Source organism: Mercenaria mercenaria, chromosome 14, assembly GCF_021730395.1.
Source record: "Mercenaria mercenaria strain notata chromosome 14, MADL_Memer_1, whole genome shotgun sequence".
In the NCBI taxonomy this organism is placed as follows: domain Eukaryota; kingdom Metazoa; phylum Mollusca; class Bivalvia; order Venerida; family Veneridae; genus Mercenaria; species Mercenaria mercenaria.
Genome location: NC_069374.1, coordinates 7587748 through 7609713, shown reverse-complemented (window position 1 = coordinate 7609713; position 21966 = coordinate 7587748). Strand labels below are relative to the sequence as shown.

At 34.8% G+C, this 21966-nt stretch overlaps 1 long non-coding RNA gene across 1 annotated transcript in view; it reads left to right on the top strand.

Annotated features, from left to right (window-relative positions):
* Nucleotides 1-21966, top strand: part of LOC123526298 (uncharacterized) — a 45534-nt gene that overhangs the window by 18609 nt on the left and 4959 nt on the right. The window contains exons 4-5 of the long non-coding RNA XR_008366961.1: nucleotides 8166-8272; nucleotides 13179-13338. This is a non-coding gene — a long non-coding RNA (uncharacterized LOC123526298). The remainder of the gene's footprint in view (nucleotides 1-8165; nucleotides 8273-13178; nucleotides 13339-21966) is intronic.

The window sequence follows — 21966 nt, the reverse complement described above, 5'->3', positions numbered from 1 at the left end:
CCCTTGAATGATTTTCATGAGACTTGGGCCAAATGATCACCATATCAAGACGATGTGCAGAACTCATGAGTTAGCCATGTTGACTCAAGGTCAAGGTCATAACTCGAGGTCAAAGGTTTGAGCCTTCCATTGTGTCCGCTCTGTATCTCATAAACCCCTTGAAGGATTTTCATGAAACTTTGGTCAAATATCCACCTCATTAAGACTATGTGCAGAACTTACAAGTCGGCCATGTTGGCTCAAGGTCAAGGTCACAACTTTATGAAACATTAATAATCACGTCATCAAGACGATGTGCATATTTCATGAGTCAGCCATGTCCTTTCAAGGTCAAGGTCACAGCTCGAGGTTAAAGTTTTACCCTTTCACTATCCATAACAGTGGTGGGGGATTTAGCTGTCTTTCAGACTGCCTTGTCAAATACTTAAATGATTAAGGTACTGGCTATACTTTATTCTTAAATGTCTTTGACTGATTTAGGCAGACAAAGAGATGTAGAAATATTACCATTTAAGTGAGATAATGGTTACCCTTTATTGTTACAAACTTTGTCATTAGGTACTGGCTACATTTTTGTAAGAATTAACTTAATGTGGTTACCCTTTATTGTTATTAACTTTGTCATTAGGTACTGGCTACATTTTGTAAGAATTAACTTAATGCGGTTACCCTTTATTGTTTTTAACTTTGTAATTAGGTACTGGCTGCATTTTAAAAGTATGAATTTAATTGTTACCCTTTATTAATCCCCTGCCTCAAGTAGTGGGGGGTTATAGGAATGGTCACCATCCGTCCTTTTGTCCGTCCGTCCGTTTGTCCGTAACACTCGTGTCCGCTCCATATCTCCTAAACCCTTCGAAGGATTTTCATGAAACTTTGGTCAAATGATCACCCCATCAAGACAATGTGCAGAACCCATGAGTCAGCCATGCTGGCTCAAGGTCAAGGTCCAACTGAGGATAAAAGGTTTGAGCCTTTCATTTTGTGTCTGCTCTGTAATCTCCTAATCCACTTGAAGGATTCAAATGAAACTTAGGGCAAATGATCACCTCATCAAGGCAATGCGCAGAACTCATTAGTCAGCCATGCTTCAGTCAAGGTCACATCTCAAGGTCAAAGGTTTTAGCCTTCCATTTCGTGTCCGCCCTATATCTCCTAAACCCCTTGAAGGAATTTTATAGAACTTTGGTCAAATGATCACCTCATCAAAACAATGTGCAGAACTTATGATCAGCCATGCCAGCTCAAGGTCAAGGTCACAACTTGGGGTCAAAGGTTTGAGCCTTCCATTTTGTGTCTCTGTATCTCCTTGAAGGATTTTCATCAAACTTGGGTCAAATGATTACCTCATCAAGTACTCATGAGTCAACAATGTCAACTCAAGGTCAAGGTCACAGCTCAAGGTCAAAGGTTTGAGCTCTGTATCTCCTAAACCCCTTGAAGGATTTTCATGAAAATTGGGTCAAATGATCATGTGCAAATTTCATGAGTCAGCCATATTAGTTCAAGGTCAGATGTCACAGCTAAAAGTTAAAGGTTTACCATTTCACTATCCATAACAGTGGCGGGGGTTTTAGCTGTTTTTCAGACTGCCTTGTTATCATAAACTTTGTCATTAGGTACTGGCTACATTTTATAAGAATTAACTTAATGGTTACCCTTTATTGTTATAAACTTTGTCATTAGGTACTGGCTACATTTTATAAGCATTAACTAAATGGTTACCCTTTATTGTTAAGAACTTTGTCATTAGGTACTGGCTACATTTTAAAAGTATTAACTTAATGGTTATCCTTTATTGTTACAAACTTTGTCATTAGGTACTGGCTACATGTTATAAGTATTAACTTAATTTTTATAGCAGAAATGTTTGTCTACTGAACTGCTATTATAGTATAATGCAGGTTGAGTTTCATCCTCATATACCCAAGTACAATTATTTTCAAGAGAAAAAAAACGCCCATTGTGTTCAATACTTGCTGTAATTGTCATATTTCATTAGTTCATCATTAACTACATTAAAGAAAAAAAAATATTTTAAGAAAGGTTACAGTCACTGTAATGCTTTAAGCAAGGAAATTCACATTTTTGAAGTGTCAGCTACTGTTGGAATGAAGATGCCTGCCACTGTGTTAGGGAAGGTCAAAGTTATGTCACTAACAATATTGACTAATTATTATATCAGCACATTATTAAGTTATAGCAATATATTCTGTCTAGTTAGGTTGAATAAAGCATATAATGTTATTGAAGTGCAGACATTGATTCTGTTCTAAATTAAATGTAGTAATCATTGTAGTGTTTTAGTAAAGGTGTCTGCCAATATGCTTTATGTCCCACAATTAAATACAGTTTAAGATACTACCTTATCATTAATTTTGTCAACTCTTATAGATAGCCAGGCATGTTTAAACAAAGTCAAGCGGAGGCCAGGTAATATAACTGACTACAGTTAAGACTTACTACATTTAAAAATAATCTGATAGGGATATGGTAGAATAAGGCAAAGACACACTGGCTATAGGTTTCTAGAAACTACCATATCACTGTATCTTAATGGTTGAATTTTTGGACTAAATTTCAGTGGATAGGAATGATAAGGTAGAATAAGGTGTTTTTCTGCCACTGTTAGTATGAAAGAGTACTGTATGATAGAGTTTAAGTCAGCCCTCAAAATATAAATGTAATAGGTGCTACCATATCATAAAATATGTGTATCAGTTGTAGCCAGGCCATTTACATGGTTTAGTGAAAATCCACGCATCAAAATCTGAGGGTTGCTGGTCATATCTTTTTTTCTTTTTGCATTTGTAGGACATTGTTTTTTTGTTTGCTTTTTTTTTTTGTCTTTTGCCATTAATTTTTTAATTGTATATGATTGCAGTGTTCTACCTGAAGATTTCTTTAAATTATACATGTAACTCACTAGTAGCTAATCATAGTGTGTTTTTGGAATTATTGAATGCCTTAGAAGGTGTATTAGGTGTTAATTCAAAAATGAAGGTTACTATAAGTTTATATTTCTGATCAGTAGTATTATAAACAATGGGATTCATCCAAAATTTGCCCAAAATTAAGATAATCCTACATCACAGAATCTCAGGGAGAACACCGTATTTCATTGCTAGGACTCTGGTACTGGTGATAAAAGCCAACGAAAAATTGGCTTCTGGTTAAAATTTAAAATAAACTACTTCTTGCATATTTTGATAATATCTTAATGATTAAATCTGTTAGCTGTTAGGGATATGGTAGAATAAGGCAAAGGTTCACTTCTGGCTACTGGTTTTGTATGAAAACTGCCATATCAACACATTTAAGGGCAAGTTTTGGCCACCGTCATATATTTTTTAACAAAATTTCAGTGATAAGGATGATATGGTAGAATGTAGGAAGATCATCGGCCACTCACTTCTTTCTGAAGCTGTAAAAATATAAATATCTGCATTGCAAGATGAATAATGAACACATTGTTTTTTTCTCAACATTACACCCATACTCAAATGGCTTTACCTAAACATGGACTTGTTCCAGTTTGATAAAGGGAGCTTAACGTTAAAACTGCTACTGTCGACAGTATTTCAACAGTATTTAATGGTACAGAAATTAGGCATTGGGTTGCTGGCAAGATTCACTTCTAAAGTATTATTTTGAAAATAAAAGTCAATAATTTCAGATTCCAAAGCTTTTATTTATGATTATTAAAGTTATTGATTTTTTAGAATATTTCATCCATCAAGAAAATCTAAACATTCTCTTTTAAATAATGTATTACTAACTGACTCATTGATTTTTGTTGTTGAAAGAACCAAGGGATGGAATCAAGTCCGTTTTACATGGAATAAACTTTTGTCAAAGCCTTTTTTCAACTTACTTGCTTATCTATCCTCATGGCTGTTCTCTCAAAGGCAACTGTCCAGTTCTGCTGTTGGGGTGGATATTCAACCAAGGTAGCTGTCCCATATTTTCCCACAAATAGCTGACCAAATCTTCTGTGAGTGGAAACTCGCACCAGTTGGCTGTGGTCATAACTGCTGCTAAGTAGAATTCACCAAAGCCAGCTCTCTCTCAGCTGCTGAGGATGATATTCCACAAGCCAGCAAACCTCCATACACCTGTCCTTTACTGTCCAATAAAGCCCTATATTTCTGTCCAAATTAGCTGTCAAGACAGCTTCAAAAGGAGGAATTCTACCAAGCCAGCTGTCCCATCCAGCTATTGCAGGAGGAATTCCACCTAGCCACCTAATATCCTATACTTACGTCCAAATTAGCTGTCAAGACAGCTTCAAAAGGAGGAATTCTACCAGGCCAGCTGTCCCAACCATCTGTTTTGGAGGAATTCCACAAAGCCATCTGTCCCATCCAGCTATTGCAGGAGGAATTCCACCTAGCCACCTAATATCCTATACTTATGTCCAAATTAGTTGTCAAGACAGCTTCAAAAGGAGGAATTCTACCAGGCCAGCTGTCCCAACCATCTGTTTTGGAGGAATTCCACAAAGCCACCTGTCCCATCCAGCTATTGCAGGAGGAATTCCACCTAGCCACCTAATATCCTATACTTATGTCCAAATTAGTTGTCAAGACAGCTTCAAAAGGAGGAATTCCACAAAGCCACAAGTCCCAACCAGCTATTGGAAAAGAGTTCCACCAAGCCACCTGACCCATACAGCTATTTGGAAGGATTCTAGTAATCTGTCTGTCTGGTACAGCTATTGAGGAGGAATTCCACTGAGCCAGCTTACCATTACTGTTGCAATGAGGATAGATAAACACTGGTAGATTGGAGAAAAACATTTTGCTCAACTTGTGTTTAGATTTGATACTTCATGTAATATCAAGGGCCAGTCAGCAAGGAATTTATTTTTGGTTTTCTAAGCTGGAACTGTTAAAAGAAATTCAAACAATTACATGTTACTGAACAAAGTAAAGTTTTGTGTCGATTTAGAGTCAGTTAGTCAATACACTGAATTACTGTGTAGTTGTACAAGCACAAAAATAGAAGAACAGTATTTACATCAGCAGGGTCAGTTTTAAGTACATATTTATTACTTCATAGTGATTTTTCATAATAACTTAATTTAGTAACAAGTGTTTTGGAAAAATAGTTTTGTAGATACCAAGTCATCATTTCATTATAACAGAAAAGATTGAGGTGTTTGTTTAGTTTAAGGTAGTCCAGCAACCTGTAGCCGAAATGACAAACTTGCCTCTAATCATTTTCATCATTTTCACAATGTGTATAATTGTATTGAAACTTCAAAAGTGGTTATACTGTGTCTTCAAATATAATGTATACAATAGAAATCATTTAAGCTTTACTTAAGTTCAGAATTCTTCATGTGACACACTGTGCTTCAAAGATTTTTCCTCCACATATTGCCTGCACATCTGTTTAGGAATGGCAGCATTTTGGCAACTGAGTTTCTAGTTTTCCATTTCAAAGACAATTTTGATACTTAAGTAGTAAGATATTTTTAGAGGTCAAGGTTAAGTAAAATTATGTATGGGTGTGGTCTTCCTACAGACATTCTTTTTTATTTTTTATGTGTGTTTGAGCTGTATGATTGTGTTGCTTATCATTTTGACTGCTGAGGAGATACTTCTACCAGAGGTTAATCTCCTGGACTTGACTGTTTTATATCCACTGTCAAACTTGACAGTCCTAACACTAGAGTACCATGTCATCATCGTTGCTCAACTCTGTAACTGTAGCCAGTTCAGAAAAAATCCTAAGCTGACGAGCTTAATTGAATGCTGATTATTTCTGTTGATAAAATTTGTTTTAATCAACAATTTCAAGTGTATAAATTTAATATATTTATAGGAATATTCTGTATTTTTGGACTAAATTTCAAGAAATATGGATGATATGGTACAATAAAGGAAAAGATTAGCTTTTGAATAATTGTTAAAACATCTTTCGAAAAAAAAAAGTTGACAGTATTTATCATGACTGTTACTAGGATACTGTTGTAAATGTAATGTTTTTGTGCAGTGAATTATTCATTGATGCAATCAAAGAATATGGAGAGATTGAATCTTAAATAAATTGTATCTTAAATGGTGAATGTATTATTTTGTAAAATTGTGTGAGTGAATATTAAATTTAAAATATTTTAAGTAAATTGCATTTTAAAACACAATGACCAGACAGTAGAACTAATGATTTTGTAAAGCAGTGGCAGAGTTAGGTTATTCTGTTAAAGACAGTGGCATGGCATATAATAGTTATTTTTTGTTTAGCAAAGTGGCAATAACTTTGAGTGTAATTAATTTGTAAAACACAGTTAATTTAATTTTTGTATCATTCTGGCAAGGTATTTTTAAGTGGATTTAATTTCTAATAGAGTTTTCAAGTTACAGTGGGAAATGCACAAAACTCGAGTAAGTTTGCAATTTTTTCTTTCAATAGAATGCCACACTAAGGTAAACTAGGATTTAGAAAGTGGTAAAAACGTGGTAGTTCATTATAGTATACTGTTGGTACAGTAGCCATTTTTTCTAGAGTGAAGTGAAAGTTTTGTTACACTGTTCAGCTGATTTCAAATGGGTTACATAGTTTCAATCTGTCTAACTGCTAAGTAAGTTAATGGTATTGAGATGTAATATAGTTTAGAAAAGTACATTTTGAAATATTAAATGACATGTGGCCAGTATCAGTTTACAGTTCTTTTTTCAAATGTTAAATTTTGAAAATACTGGCAAAGTAATAAAGGTCAGGTTAGTGTTACTCTTTAGTATTATGTGAAGCTTGGTTATCTTCCACTTTTAATAAGTATTTTTTTGTTAATCATTTTTGCTGTTTTGTTTAGGTGAACGTTAAAACGTAGGAAGCTGAAATGATAGCAATTACTTAGTGCCAGTATATTTAAGATAGCCATGAGTTGGCTACATCTTGGAGCTTTCAAGTATTTTAATTCTTTCTGCATAATGTTAACTTAGGTAAAGAAGGTATCTAATACGATAGGTTTCCATTGGCACTGTTTTCTGCCTTTGCCCCCCAAGTTTTTTTACTGATGTAAAGGCCTGACACATCCCTTAACTGTTGATCCACACAGCTATCGATGCCATTTAGGATCCCGGTGACAACATATCCGCAAGATGAAGTCGTGTTGGAGTTTACTGGTCTACAATTCTTGGCCGGAAGTGTTTAGATGAAAGTTTCTCCAGTGTTTAGAGAGATGGTTATCGGGAATCGTCAGGTTCTTTTCGCCTTCCATTTTCAGCATTTGTTTCTTTTCCATATTTCACGGTCTGTCTATGTATGATAAATTCTTTGATCCTTTTGACTGCCAATCAAGACTGTTAACAGTACCATTAAGGATTCTGGTGACAATATATCCGCAAGATGGTGTTGTTTGGGAGCATCAGATCTACATTTCTGGGCCAGCGGTTTGCTAGACAACTGTTGTTCCTGTGTTGAGAGAGGTGAAATCAAGGATTTTCAAGATTAATTTTGTCTCTGTACTAGGTCTTAATCTGCCAGCAATTGCTTATATCTGTTTAACTTGTTTGCAATATACACTGAGCAGAACTTCTTTCTTTTTTCAAGAACTTTCCAAAATATATTTTTCATTACCAGAATAGGCAAAATATGACAGAATTGTTTTGTAAGCTATCTGAATTTTTATCCAAACTGTCAAACTTTTTTTTTCAATTTTTGTTTTTTGTATTCAATCTAATTCTTAAATAAGTGTTATAAAGTATGTGCAATTAAGTTTCATGTAGCTGCTCATGAAGAACAAGTTCACATGCACTTACCTAATTATAAAAAATATTTATGACCAAGGGTTAAGTTTAGTTATACTCTCCTCTTGATTATAATTCTTTATACCAACACCTAGGTCAAATAGTTTGAAAGAAGTGGTCAAAATTGTGACAGTTAATAGCATCTGTTCAGTAATTGAAAAGAATTTTCTTCGAAAAAAGCCAGTATCGCAGTAGAAATTATTTAGAATTTTGTTTCATTATCTAATGGCCAGTTCCTAACAGAGTCTCTATTTACCAGTTCTGTGAAAATTGACATTTTCTCTATTTAAATATAAAACTTTTGACAGTATCTCTTGATAACTTGTCAACTAGAATGTAAATATTAAATTTAGGCCATGTTTCATCCATTCTTTTGGCAGCTTTTTCTTTTCTTTTTATTTATAATTTTAGGACGAGAGTGGCTCTATTCCAATGGCTGTAAGCACGAAATCACGTGGCCTTGTGCTGGAGACATCATTCTATGAAACAGTCAACCACGTGTATACCTCTAATTTAAAGTGAGTATTGTGTTACGGAACTTATTTAGACATGGTTAGCTAAATCAATTGTCCGACTTGCATACACATGGCTGTCACCTTATTTTACTGTATAACTTCTACATGAACAAGTAAGAAATATTTCTTGGTAAAAAGGCTCTGGCAGCAAGCTAAATTGACTGCCTCTGCACCAGACTTATGATATGGTATAGGCCAAAAATCAAGTCCTTTCACTGTTGAAGATATTAAGACCCAATTATGAAATAATTTTAGGGGAGAGGGTGTTAACCACTCTGTCCAGGGGTTGTTGGTTTAAGCCCCACCAGGGTCATAACCGTGACCTCGTATGACACCAGTACTGGTTTTTCCAGGAAGTGGACTCAGGAGCGGTTCCAGTAAGGTTGAAGCTTTGATCACAAGCTAAAACAAATTTAAGTATAAAATAATTATGAAATATTAGTAGACTAGGAAATTTGATCAAATTGTTTTCAATCGGGTTAAGAGCTCTGAAAAAAGTGTCAAGACTTAAGTGTTCATATCAGTGATTCAAACATGGATTTTACTTGATTTCAACATTGTTTAATATAAGAGGTAGTTAACAACCGATATTTTGCTTTTAATTGGAATAACTACAGCATTCCCTGGTTTGTCATTAATCTCTTAAGTTAACCTTTAGACAGCTGGCGGCAAGTGGTTTTGCCTTTGCGACCAGTGCAGACCAAGATCAGCCTGCACATCCACTGTTCGCTGTTCAGTCAGTTTTTCAATGAACATCCTTTTGAACAAGGTTTAGTACTGCCCAAACTGAATGATGGACCAGTCCATTTTAGAAATTTAGCTGGGTAACGGTTAAGCATGTGTATCAGAATGTAACAGTATAGAATCTTGAAGCATTGAGCACATCCAACACAACCAGAGCCTCACACAGTAAAACAGTTCAATTTCAAGTTAGACTGGATATATACTGAACAGCTAAAGAAACTATCCAGATGTATAACCGGTATATTTTGAAATAATTTTTCAAATTTGAATTGTTTCTTCATACATACCTGTCAAGTCTGACGCTTGAACCGTGATTCTCACGAATTCAAGGTTTGATCACGACTTAACAAATTTGGAGCATTTTCTCACGCTTTCTAAAAAAATCAGACCAAAAAATTTGTGGACCACTTATTTTTTCTAATTTGCCATCTGGCATCATTATTTTAAGACAGGATGAGACAACAATAAAGAGAAAACACATGTCACTTGTCATTTTCAATGTACTGATTACGTAACGGACATGCTGAAACTGGTTCTGGCCAGTTTTTACTTTAACCGAAGCTTCCCAAGAGAGATTGTACCTATCAAATTGATGCCTTAATTTCCGTATGACTACGAGCCAATTATGTAATCATCGATATTGACTGACTGGTTACTATTTCGAGGGCTTAGAGCGAAACTGGTCTATCTGCTTCTATTTCTATATACAGATAGACCAGTTTCGCTTTAAGCCCTCGATTTATGCTATTCGTAGATGTTGCATTGTCGGAAAATTATTAGAACCATTCGCGCACTTGACCTTGACCGACACTAGAAAAAAACATGAAAGATGCCAGAAAAAAAGAAGAATTATTCGTCAAAATATAACAACGCATGGGAACTGGAATTTCCTTGGCTTAGAAAAGCAGACAATGGACCTAGTGTTGCTTTCTGCAAGCTATGTAGGAAATAAGTTGTATGCACAACTGTTTTTCCATTGCAGGTATAAACCGAAAGTACATTTCAAATTGAAAGTAGAATATGTAGATCAGTGAGACGTTTTTGTTAAACATTTATGTTCATAGATACATTTTGTATCACGGCTGTAATAAAAACTCGAAACAGTTTCACTGACAAAATCACATTATTTTTTTTATTTGTGTTTTAGAAAACTAAGTTTTCTTGTATCTATCATGAAATAAAATGAAGCAAAAAAATCATGTGTTTTCCATATAGAATGTGTTAAAGCGGGGCAAAAATGGGTGGACCTGAAATTCATATTAATGGTCTCAGAAAGCACCAGAATGCATATTTTCATGTATATTTGAAAAAAAAAATTCTTCGGAGGGGGGATACCCCCTCCCACACCCACCCCCACTCGTGTCACGACTCGCACAAATCTCACTCTTTCATATTTTGGAAACTTCACAGGTATGCTTCATACCAAAATTACACTTGAAGATCTTCACGTGATAAATTTTTAAAAATCAATCAGCCATGAAGTCAGTAGCCCCCACAATAGTCGTTTGAAAGGCTATATCTTCTGCGCGTCAGTTGCATTGTAACATGCCAATTGGGCCCTTGCACTAAATTTGATTGTCTTGCGGTGCAACCAACAATATTTTTTAAACTTTATGCTGCTTTTCGAGTTGGCCAATTATCAATATTTCCTATGACAATAAAATTTCACAAAGAAAATTGTTAAGTACAGATGTACGTTGATTGCGTGCAAAACGGCTATTGTGGGATTTCTGACTTCACGGTTGATTGATTTTTCGAAATTTTACACGTGGAGTTCTTCAAGTGTAATGTGATATGAAAAACACAAGTGATTTATAAATTAATGTTTTTATTTAAAAAATACCCAAGTTATACTACTGGATAGTTTCTTTTGCTGTTCAGTATATAACATGAAACCTCACACATGAGCTGCACTATGATAAAACCAACATAGTGCATTTGCGACCAGCGTGGATCCAGACCAGCCTGCATATCTGCGCAGTCTGGTAAGGATCCATGCTGCTCGCTGACAGTTTCTCTAATTGCAATAGGCTTTGAAAGTGAACAGCATGGATCCTGATCAGACTGCTCAGATGCTCGAATCAATGCAGATCGCAAACGCACTGATTTCTCATGGTGCAGCTCAAATATCCATTTCAGAGAGTTAGATCCTTCTTAGAAATGTATGTTTACATTTTATGAAATTTTGTGATTTTTTCCTCTTTCATATGAAAGTAACAATTCAAAAAGGGGACTGTTGCTTTGAATTTAAATATAATTTCTAAGTTTACATTTGTGTTTGATAGATATTGCTTTATTTCAACAATCTTATTCAACCGGCTAGTCTTAAAACAGTATGTTTAAGCTTCTAAAATTATTTATTTTCAATCTATCCTGGATAGGTAAAATAGGTAAAGGGAAGTAATAATGTGTATCTTGGCTAGCTATATATTTGTTAATGTAAATATTTGACAAAAATAAAACAGTAGTTCTTATATTCATGTGAAGTATCTTTACAAAATTTATGCACATGCTAAAATAACTATCCTCGTTAAGCACCTAGGGTAGGAAATCAAATTTTAAAAATACCTACAGTGAATTTTTGACATTAAGGAGTCATTGAACACACACATAATAGTAAATGATCATTTGTTAAACTTTTAACCAACCCATGCAAAAGCAGGGCCTTTGCAGAATATATACTTTTTGTATGCCTGTTTGAAAAACGGGATGTATTATGGGAACGCCCCTGGTGGGCAGGCGGGCGGGCAGTGTCCACAGACTTTGTCCAGAGCATATCTTCTTCATGCATAGAGGGTCTTTGATTAAACTTTTCACAGTTGTTCACCATTATGAGACAGAGTGTCATGCGGAAGAACCAGGTCTCTAGGTCTAAGGTCAAGGTCACACTTAGAGGTCAAAGGTGAAATTCAAGAATGACTTTGTCCGGAGCATATCTTCTTCAGGCATGGAGGGATTTTGATGAAACTTGGCACAATTGTTCACCATCATGAGACGAAGTGTCATGCGCAAGAACCAGGTCCCTAGATCTAAGGTCAAGGTCACACTGAGGTCAAAGGATACAAGAATGAAAAATATGTCCGGAGCATTTCTTCTTCATGCATGGAGGGATTTTGATATAACTTGGCACAAATGTTTACCCCCCACGAGATGGAGTGTCGTGTGCAAGAACCAGGTCCCTAGGTCTAAGGTCAAGGTCACACTTAGAGGCCAAAGGTCAGATACAAGAATGACTGTCCGAAGCATTTCTTCTTCATGCATGGAGGGATTTTGATGTAACTTGACACAATTGTACACCATCATGAGACGAAGTGTCGTGCACAGGTCCCTGCTTTAGAATTACTTCCCTTTGTTGTTACTATAAATAGCTTATATTGTAACTTTTTCATTACTAGTTGTAGGGAAAAATCGAGACCACTTTTCTGGAGTACAACATGCATGTTACATCCAATTTTGAGATGTATTTTGACCAATCTCTACCTGGTAACGATTTTTGTGTGGACTTACAATTTTTTTATTGGATTTTTTTCCTTTTTTTTTAAGATTAACTTCCCTTAGTTGTTACTATAAATAACTTCATTCTTCAAGTGAGTATATGTATTTTAAACATCTTTTTAACCTTTTTACCCTGCTAAATTGCTAAATTTGTATAATGATCTTGTCCATCTTTCATATTGGACAGTATTATTAACTGTCACAAGGAGTGCTAACAGAAAAGATACTGACTAAATGGCAGACAGTGCAGATCTTGATCAGACTGCACAGGTGTGCAGGCTGATCTAGATCTACACTTGTTGCAAAGGCAGAATCAATACTGTCCAGTATGTTAAGGATTATTACATACACAATGTATATAGGAAATGATAGCTGCAATGCAACTGCATAAAATGAGCTGCGCCAAGAGAAAACCAACATACTGCATTTGCGACCAGCATGGATCCAGACCAGCCTGCCCATCCACACAGTTTGGTCTGGATCCATGCTGTTAACTGGTGGTTTCTTTAATTGATACTAAGGCTTTGAAAGTGAACAGCATGTAAAAGTTAAGGTTAATATGTGTATTTGTTGTTGGACTTTGAAGTTAGATCATATTACTTACCGGTATATAACATTCTTTTATTGTATCTGAGGTTAAATTATTCTTCTTGTTTGATGTATCTTGTAGGAACTGTGATGACACTGAGGAAATATTCTACTGTCTTCACCGTGGTTACGGTTGAATCGTAATTCCCACATAGCAATTGCTGTACTGTGTAAAGTCAGCATGTATGTTTTTCTAAGAAAGTGACAAGGTGTGTCAAGGCGGAAGCTGTGCAGCTGGACAGGTAAGGTTATTTTGAGAATATCCTGACTTTGGCTTGAATTTTTGTGTTTATGATATAGATTTTCGAGAACAATTTGATAATTAATTTTTCTCTCAGCTTGACTTAAGTGGCAACCACTAAAATTTAAAAACGATGCCTTTGTTATTGCCATTCTTTACTTCCTGCCAGTTTATCTGTAGGCATCCTGTGAATTTATTATTACATTTAATAGTGTAAAATTTGAAACAGCCTTTAGGAACTTTGGGTCAACTTCCAGCAAAATCTTAAGCAAAAGTATAGCTGGTTGGAAATTTTTGACAAAAGTCCTGCCTTATTCTCACATAGAAATTTTAGTGAAGGTTTTGGGACTTTGAAGCAGGTTTCACTTTCAGCTAATTAATGTACTGAATGACATGTGATTTTGTTAAAATTGAATGTGAAAAGGAGTCAGTGAACGGATAGGTTTATTTATCTTGGTTATTGCAATGCACGAATAGGATTCCCTATGAAATGCAAGGATTTTCAGAGTTACTGCCCTTGTATTAATGAATGTTCAGAAAATTGTGTGTGCACTTTATACAACTTTCTGTGTATTTTCTTTGATATTGGTCTTACTTATTTCTGCAAAATATAGGTCATGATTGATGAAAAAGCCATTTTAGAGAAGTTACTTCAGAGTTATGTCCCTTGATTTTATAAACAATATAAATCCGGACCAGATCTCTTAAGAGTTACTGCATTGATTGGCAGTGGTGATAAACTAAATAAATACAAAGAAGGATGTTCTAAAGTCCAAATTGATGTGCTATATGTTGTGATTGGGACCACATTACTGAATGTACAGATATGATCTGGTTATAAAGTCTTGAGAATATAATCATGGAGAATTTCATCTTGGTAACTCCAGAAAGGTCTATGTTATTTTTCACCAAGTACTGAATCCAAGCTTGCTTTGCTAAATCTACAAACTTTAAATTTTGAGTTTTTCTTTCATAAATGCTTTAAAAACTTTTTAGCAGTCATTTATTTCTCTGATCCTTGACAAGAAATATTCAGTTGAGAAGGTGGCATGCTTTCCTCCCTTGCACTGTACACCACCTTCCCTTTCACTGCACTTTGCATGTTTGCTGCTTTCTCAGTGGAAATTTCAAGTTGAAATGTTGAAGAAATAAGTATGCCAAAATTGGGAGGGAAGATTTGTCTAGTTTCTCATACATTTAAATCAAATAAGCAAGCAGTGTTTTAGTATGTGGTGTTCATCAATCTGTAATCTGCAACTAACCAGTAGTCCTTAGGGAAGCGTCACACACTTAGCCACTAGGTCATCGTCCACCATTTCATTTAACATCATCATGAAAGCAATCTCACTTTCTCTTATATAATACAGAATAGACCAAACAGAAAGTTTCATCAAAATTTATATATTTAGTGATCAAAACTGCCATTCGATGCTCTGATTACTGGTTATTCATATTAATAATGACAGATTATGGCAGAGAGATAAATAAACTGACTCCTCTTTCATTGTAAAATACCCACCATCAGTGCAGGTAAATGTATGACTGCATTAAGAAGTAAAGATAAACTAACAATTCTTAGCCATAGTGTTACAAATCAGAATTCTGGAATAAATGGCTCTGTTTTTCAGACATTTTTATAATAAATCATTTAATAATTCAATGTCTGATCCAAATAAACTGGCTACTCTGTTTTAATCCCCCGCCAAGTGTAGTGGGGGGTTATAGGAATGATCTCCATCCTTCCGTCCGTCCTCCTGTCTGTCTGTAATACTTTCATGTCTGCTCCTTATCTCCTAAATCCCTTGAATGATTTTCATGAGACTTGGGCCAAATGATCACCATATCAAGACAATGTGCAGAACTCATGAGTCAGCCATGTTGACTCAAGGTCAAGGTCACAACTCGAGGTCAAAGGTTTGAGCCTTCCATTTTGTGTCCGCTCTGTATCTCATAAACCCCTTGAAGGATTTTCATGAAACTTTGGTCAAATATCCACCTCATTAAGACTATGTGCAGAACTTACAAGTCGGCCATGTTGGCTCAAGGTCAAGGTCACAACTTTATGAAACTTTGATCAAATAATCACGTCATCAAGACGATGTGCATATTTCATGAGTCAGCCATGTCCTTTCAAGGTCAAGGTCACAGCTCGAGGTTAAAGTTTTACCCTTTCACTATCCATAACAGTGGTGGGGGATTTAGCTGTCTTTCAGACTGCCTTGTCAAATACTTAAATGATTAAAGTACTGGCTATACTTTATTCTTAAATGTCTTTGACTGATTTAGGCAGACAAAGAGATGTAGAAATATTACCATTTAAGTGAGATAATGGTTACCCTTTATTGTTACAAACTTTGTCATTAGGCACTGGCTACATTTTGTAAGAATTAACTTAATGCGGTTACCCTTTATTGTTATTAACTTTGTCATTAGGTACTGGCTACATTTTGTAAGAATTAACTTAATGCGGTTACCCTTTATTGTTATCAACTTTGTCATTAGGTACTGGCTACATTTTAAAAGTATGAATTTAATTGTTACCCTTTATTAATCCCCTGCCTCAAGTAGTGGGGGGTTATAAGAATGGTCACCATCCGTCCTTTTGTCCGTCCGTCCGTTTGTCCGTAACACTCGTGTCCGCTCCATATCTCCTAAACCCCTTGAAGGATTTTCATCAAACTTGGGTCAAATGATTACATCATCAGGTACTCATGAGTCAACAGTCAACTCAAGGTCAAGGTCACAGCTCAAGGTCAAAGGTTTGAGCTCTGTATCTCCTAAACCCCTTGAAGGATTTTCATGAAAATTGGGTCAAATGATCATGTGCAAATTTCATGAGTCAGCCATATTAGTTCAAGGTCAGATGTCACAGCTAAAGGTTAAAGGTTTACCATTTCACTATCCATAACAGTGGCGGGGGTTTTAGCTGTTTTTCAGACTGCCTTGTTATCATAAACTTTGTCATTAGGTACTGGCTACATTTTATAAGAATTAACTTAATGGTTACCCTTTATTGTTATAAACTTTGTCATTAGGTACTGGCTACATTTTATAAGCATTAACTAAATGGTTACCCTTTATTGTTACGAACTTTGTCATTAGGTACTGGTACATTAAGCTAACAATTTATTATAAAGTATTATACACATTAAGTGGTTACCCTTTATTGTTACAAACTTTGTCATTAGGTACTGGCTACATGTTATAAGTATTAACTTAATTTTTATAGCAGAAATGTTTGGCTACTGAACTGCAATTATAGTATAATGCAGGTTGAGTTTCATCCTCATATATAACTGTTATTTCCCCAAGTACAATTATTTTCAAGAAAAAAAAAACGCCCATTGGGTTCAATACTGGCTGTAATTGTCATATTACGTTAGTTCATCATTAACTACATTAAAGGAAAAAATATTTTAAGAAAGGTTACAGTCACTGTAATGCTTTAAGTAAGGAAATTCACATTTTTGAAGTGTCAGCTACTGTTGGAATGAAGGTGCCTGCCACTGTGTTAGGGAAGGTCAAAGTTATGTCACTAACAATATTGACTAAATTATTATATCATCACATTATTAAGTTATAGCAATATATTCTGTCTAGTTAGGTTGAATAAAGCATATAATGTTATTGAAGTGCAGACATTGATTCTGTTCTAAATTAAATGTAATAATCATTGTAGTGTTTTAGGAAAGGTGTCTGCCAATATGCTTTATGTCCCACAATTAAATACAGTTTAAGATACTACCTTATCATTAATTTTGTCAACTCTTATAGATAGCCAGGCATGTTTAAACAAAGTCAAGCGGAGGCCAGGTAATATAACTGACTACAGTTAAGACTTACTACTTTTAAAAATAATCTGATAGGGATATGGTAGAATAAGGCAAAAACATACTGGCTATAGGTTTCTAGAAACTACCATATCACTGTATCTTAATGGTTGAATTTTTGGACTAAATTTCAGTGGATAGGAATGATAAGGTAGAATAAGGTGTTTTTCTGCCACTGTTGGTATGAAAGAGCACTGTATGATAGTATTTAAGTCAGCCCTCAAAATATAAAGGTAATAGGTGCTACCATATCATAAAATATGTGTATCAGTTGTAGCCAGGCCATTTACATGGTTTAGTGAAAATCCACACATCAAAATCTGAGGGTTGCTGGTCATCTTTTTTTCTTTTTGCATTTGTATGACATTGTTTTTTTGTCTTTTGCCATTAATTTTTTAATTGTATATGATTGCAGTGTTCTAGCTGAAGATTTTTTTAAATCATAACTCACTAGTAGCTAATCATAGTGGTTTTTTTTGGAATTATTGAATGCCTTAGAAGGTGTATTAGGTGTTAGTTCAAAAATGAAGTTACTATAAGTTTATATTTCTGATCATTAGTATTATAAACAATTGGGATTCATCCAAAAATTGTCCAAAATTAAGATAATCCTACATCACAGAATCTCAGGGAGAACACCGTATTTCATTGCTAGGACTCTGGTACTGGTGATAAAAGCCAACGAAAAATTGGCTTCTGGTTAAAATTTAAAATAAACTACTTCTTGCATATTTTGATAATATCTTAATGATTAAATCTGTTAGCTGTTATGGATATGGTAGAATAAGGCAAAGGTTCACTTCTGGCTACTGGTTTTGTATGAAAACTGCCATATCAACACATTTTAAGGGCAATGTAAAATTGGCCATCATATTTTTGGACAAAATTTCAGTGAATAGGGATGATATGGTAGAATGTAGGAAGATCATCAGCCATTCACTTCTTTCTGAAGCTGTATAATATAAATATCTGCATTGCAAGATGAATAATGAACACATTGTTTTTTCTCAACATTACACCCATACTCAAATGACTTTACCTAAACATGGACTTGTTCCAAAGTTTGATAAAGGGAGCTTAACGTTAAAACTGCTACTGTTGACAGTATTTCAACAGTATTTACTGGTACAGAAATTAGGCATTGGGTTGCTGGCAAGATTCACTTCTAAAGTATTATTTTGAAAATAAAAGTCAATAATTTCAGAGTCCAAAGCTTTTATTTATGATTATTAAAGTTGTTGATTTTTTAGAATATTTCAACCATCAAGAAAATCTAAACATTCTCTTTTGAATAAGGTATTACTAACTGACTCATTGATTTAATTGTTGAAAGAACCAAGGGATGGAATCAAGTCTGTTTTACATAGAATAAACTTTTGTCAGAGCCTTTTTTTTAACTTACTTGCTTTATCTATCCTCATGGCTGTTCGCTCAAAGGCAACTGTCCAGTTCTGCTGTCAGGGTGGATATTCAACCAAAGTAGCTGTTCCATATTTTCCCACAAATAGCTGTCCAAATCTTGTGAGTGGAAACTCAGACCAGTTGGCTGTGGTCATAACTGCTGCTAAGTAGAATTCACCCAAGCCAGCTCTCTCTCAGCTGCCGAGGATGATATTCCACAAGCCAGCAAACCTCCATACACCTGTCCTTTACTGTCCAATAAAGCCCTATATTTCTGTCCAAATTAGCTGTCGAGACAGCTTTAAAAGGAGGAATTCTACAAAGCCAGCTGTCCCATCCAGCTATTGCAGGAGGAATTCCAACTAGCCACCTAATATCCTATACTTACGTCCAAATTAGCTGTCAAGACAGCTTCAAAAGGAGGAATTCCACAAAGCCACCTGTCCCATCCAGCTATTGCAGGAGGAATTCCACCTAGCCACCTAATATCCTATACTTATGTCCAAATTAGTGTCAAGACAGCTTCAAAAGGAGGTAAAACATTCCACACAAATGCCACAAGTCCACCTAAACCACAGCAAAATGAGTACAAAAGAGAATTCACAACCAAGTCCACCTGTACCCATAACAGCTATTTGGAAGGATTCTAGTAATCTGTCTGTCTGGTACAGCTATTGAGGAGGAATTCCACTGAGCCAGCTTGCATTACTGTTGCAATGAGGATAGATAAACACTGGTAGATTGGAGAAAAACATTTTGCTCAACTTGTGTTTAGATTTGATACTTCATGTAATAACAAGGGCCAGTCAGCAAGGAATTTATTTTTGGTTTTCTAAGCTGGAACTGTTAAAAGAAATTCAAACAATTACATGTTACTGAACAAAGTAAAGTTTTGTTTCGATTTAGAGTCAGTCAATACACTGAATTACTGTGTAGTTGTACAAGCACAAAAATAGTAGAACAGTATTTTCATCAGCAGGGTAGGTTTTAAGTACATATTTAGTACTTTATAGTGATTTTTCATAATAACTGAATTTAGTAACAAGTGTTTTGGAAAAATAGTTTTGTAGATACCAAGTCATCATTTCATTGTAACAGAAAAGATTGAGGTGTTTGTTTAGTTTAAGGTAGTCCAGCAACCTGTAGCCAAAATGACAAACTTGCCTCTAATCATTTTCATCATTTTCACAATGTGTATAATTGTATCAAAACTTCAAAATTGGTTATACTGTGTCTTCAAATATAATGTATACAATAGAAATCATTTAAGCTTTACTTAAGTTCAAAATTCTTCATGTGACACACTGTGCTTCGAAGATTTTTCCTCCACATACTGCCTGCACATCTGTTTAGGAATGGCAGCATTTTGGCAACTGAGTTTCTAGTTTTCTGTTTCAAAGACAATTTTGATACTTAAGAAGAAGATATTTTTAGAGGTCAAGATTAAGTACAAATATGTATGGTTGTGGTCTTCCTACAGACAATTGTTTTATTTTTTATGTGTGTTTGAGCTGTATGATTGTGTTGCTTATCATTCTGACTGCTGAGGAGATACTTCTACCAGAGGTTAATCTCCTGGACGTTACTGTTTTATAGCCACTGTCAAACTTGACAACCAAACACTAGAGTACCGTGTCATCATAGTTGCTCAACTCTGTAACTGTAGCCAGTTCAGAGAAAATCCTAACCTGACAAGCTTAATTGAATGCTGATTATTTCTGTTTATAAAATTTATGTTTTAATCAACAATTTCAACTGTTTAAATTTAATCTATTTAGGAATATTCTGTATTTTTGGACTAAATTTCAAGAAATAGGGATGATATGGTACAATAAAAAATAAGATTAGCTTTTGAATAATTGTTAAAACATCTTTTAAAAAACAATTGAAAGTATTTATCATGAAATGACTGTTACTAGGATACTGTTGTAAATGTAATGTTTTTGTGCAGTGAATTATTCATTGATGCAGTCAAAGAATATGGAGAGATTGAATCTTAAACAAATTGTATCTTAAATGGTGAATGAATGGTGAATGTATTATTTTGTAAAATTGTTTGAGTGAATATTAAATTATAAATATTTTAAGTAAATTGCATTTTAAAACACAATGACCAGACAGTAGAACTAATGATTTTGTAAAGCAGTGGCAGAGTTAGGTTATTCTGTTAAAGACAGTGGCATGGCATATAATAGTTATTTTTTGTTTAGCAAAGTGGCAATAACTTTGAGTATATTTAATTTGTAAAACACAGTTGATTTAATTTTTGTATCATTCTGGCAAGGTATTTTTAAGTGGATTTAATTTCTAATAGTTTTCAAGTTACAGTGGAAAATGCACAAAACTCGAGTAAGTTTGCAATTTTTTCTTTCAGTATAATGCCACACTAAGGTAAACTAGGATTTAACTTTATTCAGGTAAAGCAGTGGTAAAAACGTGGTATTTCATTATAGTATACTGGTGGTACAGTAGCCATTTTTTCTGCAGTGAAGTGAGTTTTGTTACTCTGTTCAGCTGATTTCAAATGGGTTACATAGTTTCAATCTGTCTAACTGCTAAGTAAGTTAATGGTATTGAGATGTAATATAGTTTAGAAAGGTACATTTTGAAGTATTAAATTACATGTGGCCAGTATCAGTTTAAAGTTCTTTTTTCAAATGTTGAATTTTTGAAATATTGGCAAAGTAATAAAAGTCAGATTAGCATTATAGTGTTTAGTATTATGTGAAGCTTGGTCATCTTCCATTTTTAATAAGTATTTTTTGTTAATCATTTTTGCTGTTTTGTTAAGTTGAACGTTAAAACGTAGGAAGCTGAAATGATAGCAATTACTTAGTGCCAGTATATTTAAGATAGCCATGAGTTGGCTACATCTTAGAGCTTTCAAGTATTTTAATTCTTTCTGCAATGTTAATTTAGGTAAATAAAGTATCTAATACAATAGGTTTCCATTGGCACTTTTTCTGGCTTTGCCCCCCCCAAGTTTTTTTTACTGATGTAAAGGCCTGACAGATCCCTAAACTGTTGATCCACACAGCTATCGATGCCATTTAGGATCCCGGTGACAATATATCTGCAAGATGAAGTCGTGTTGGAGTTTACTTGTCTACAATTCTTGGCCGGAAGTGTTTAGATGAAAGTTTCTCCAGTGTTTAGAGAGATGGTTATCGGGAATTGTCAGGATCTTTTCGCCTTCCATTTTCAGCATTAATGTTTCTTTCCATATTTCAAGGTCTGTCTGTGATAAATTCTTTGATCCTTTTGACTGCCAATCAAGACTACTAACGGTACCATTAAGGATTCTGGTGACAATATATCCACAAGATGGTGTTGTTTGGGAGCATCAGATCTACATTTCTGGGCCAGCGGTTTGCTAGACAACTGTTGTTCCTGTGTTG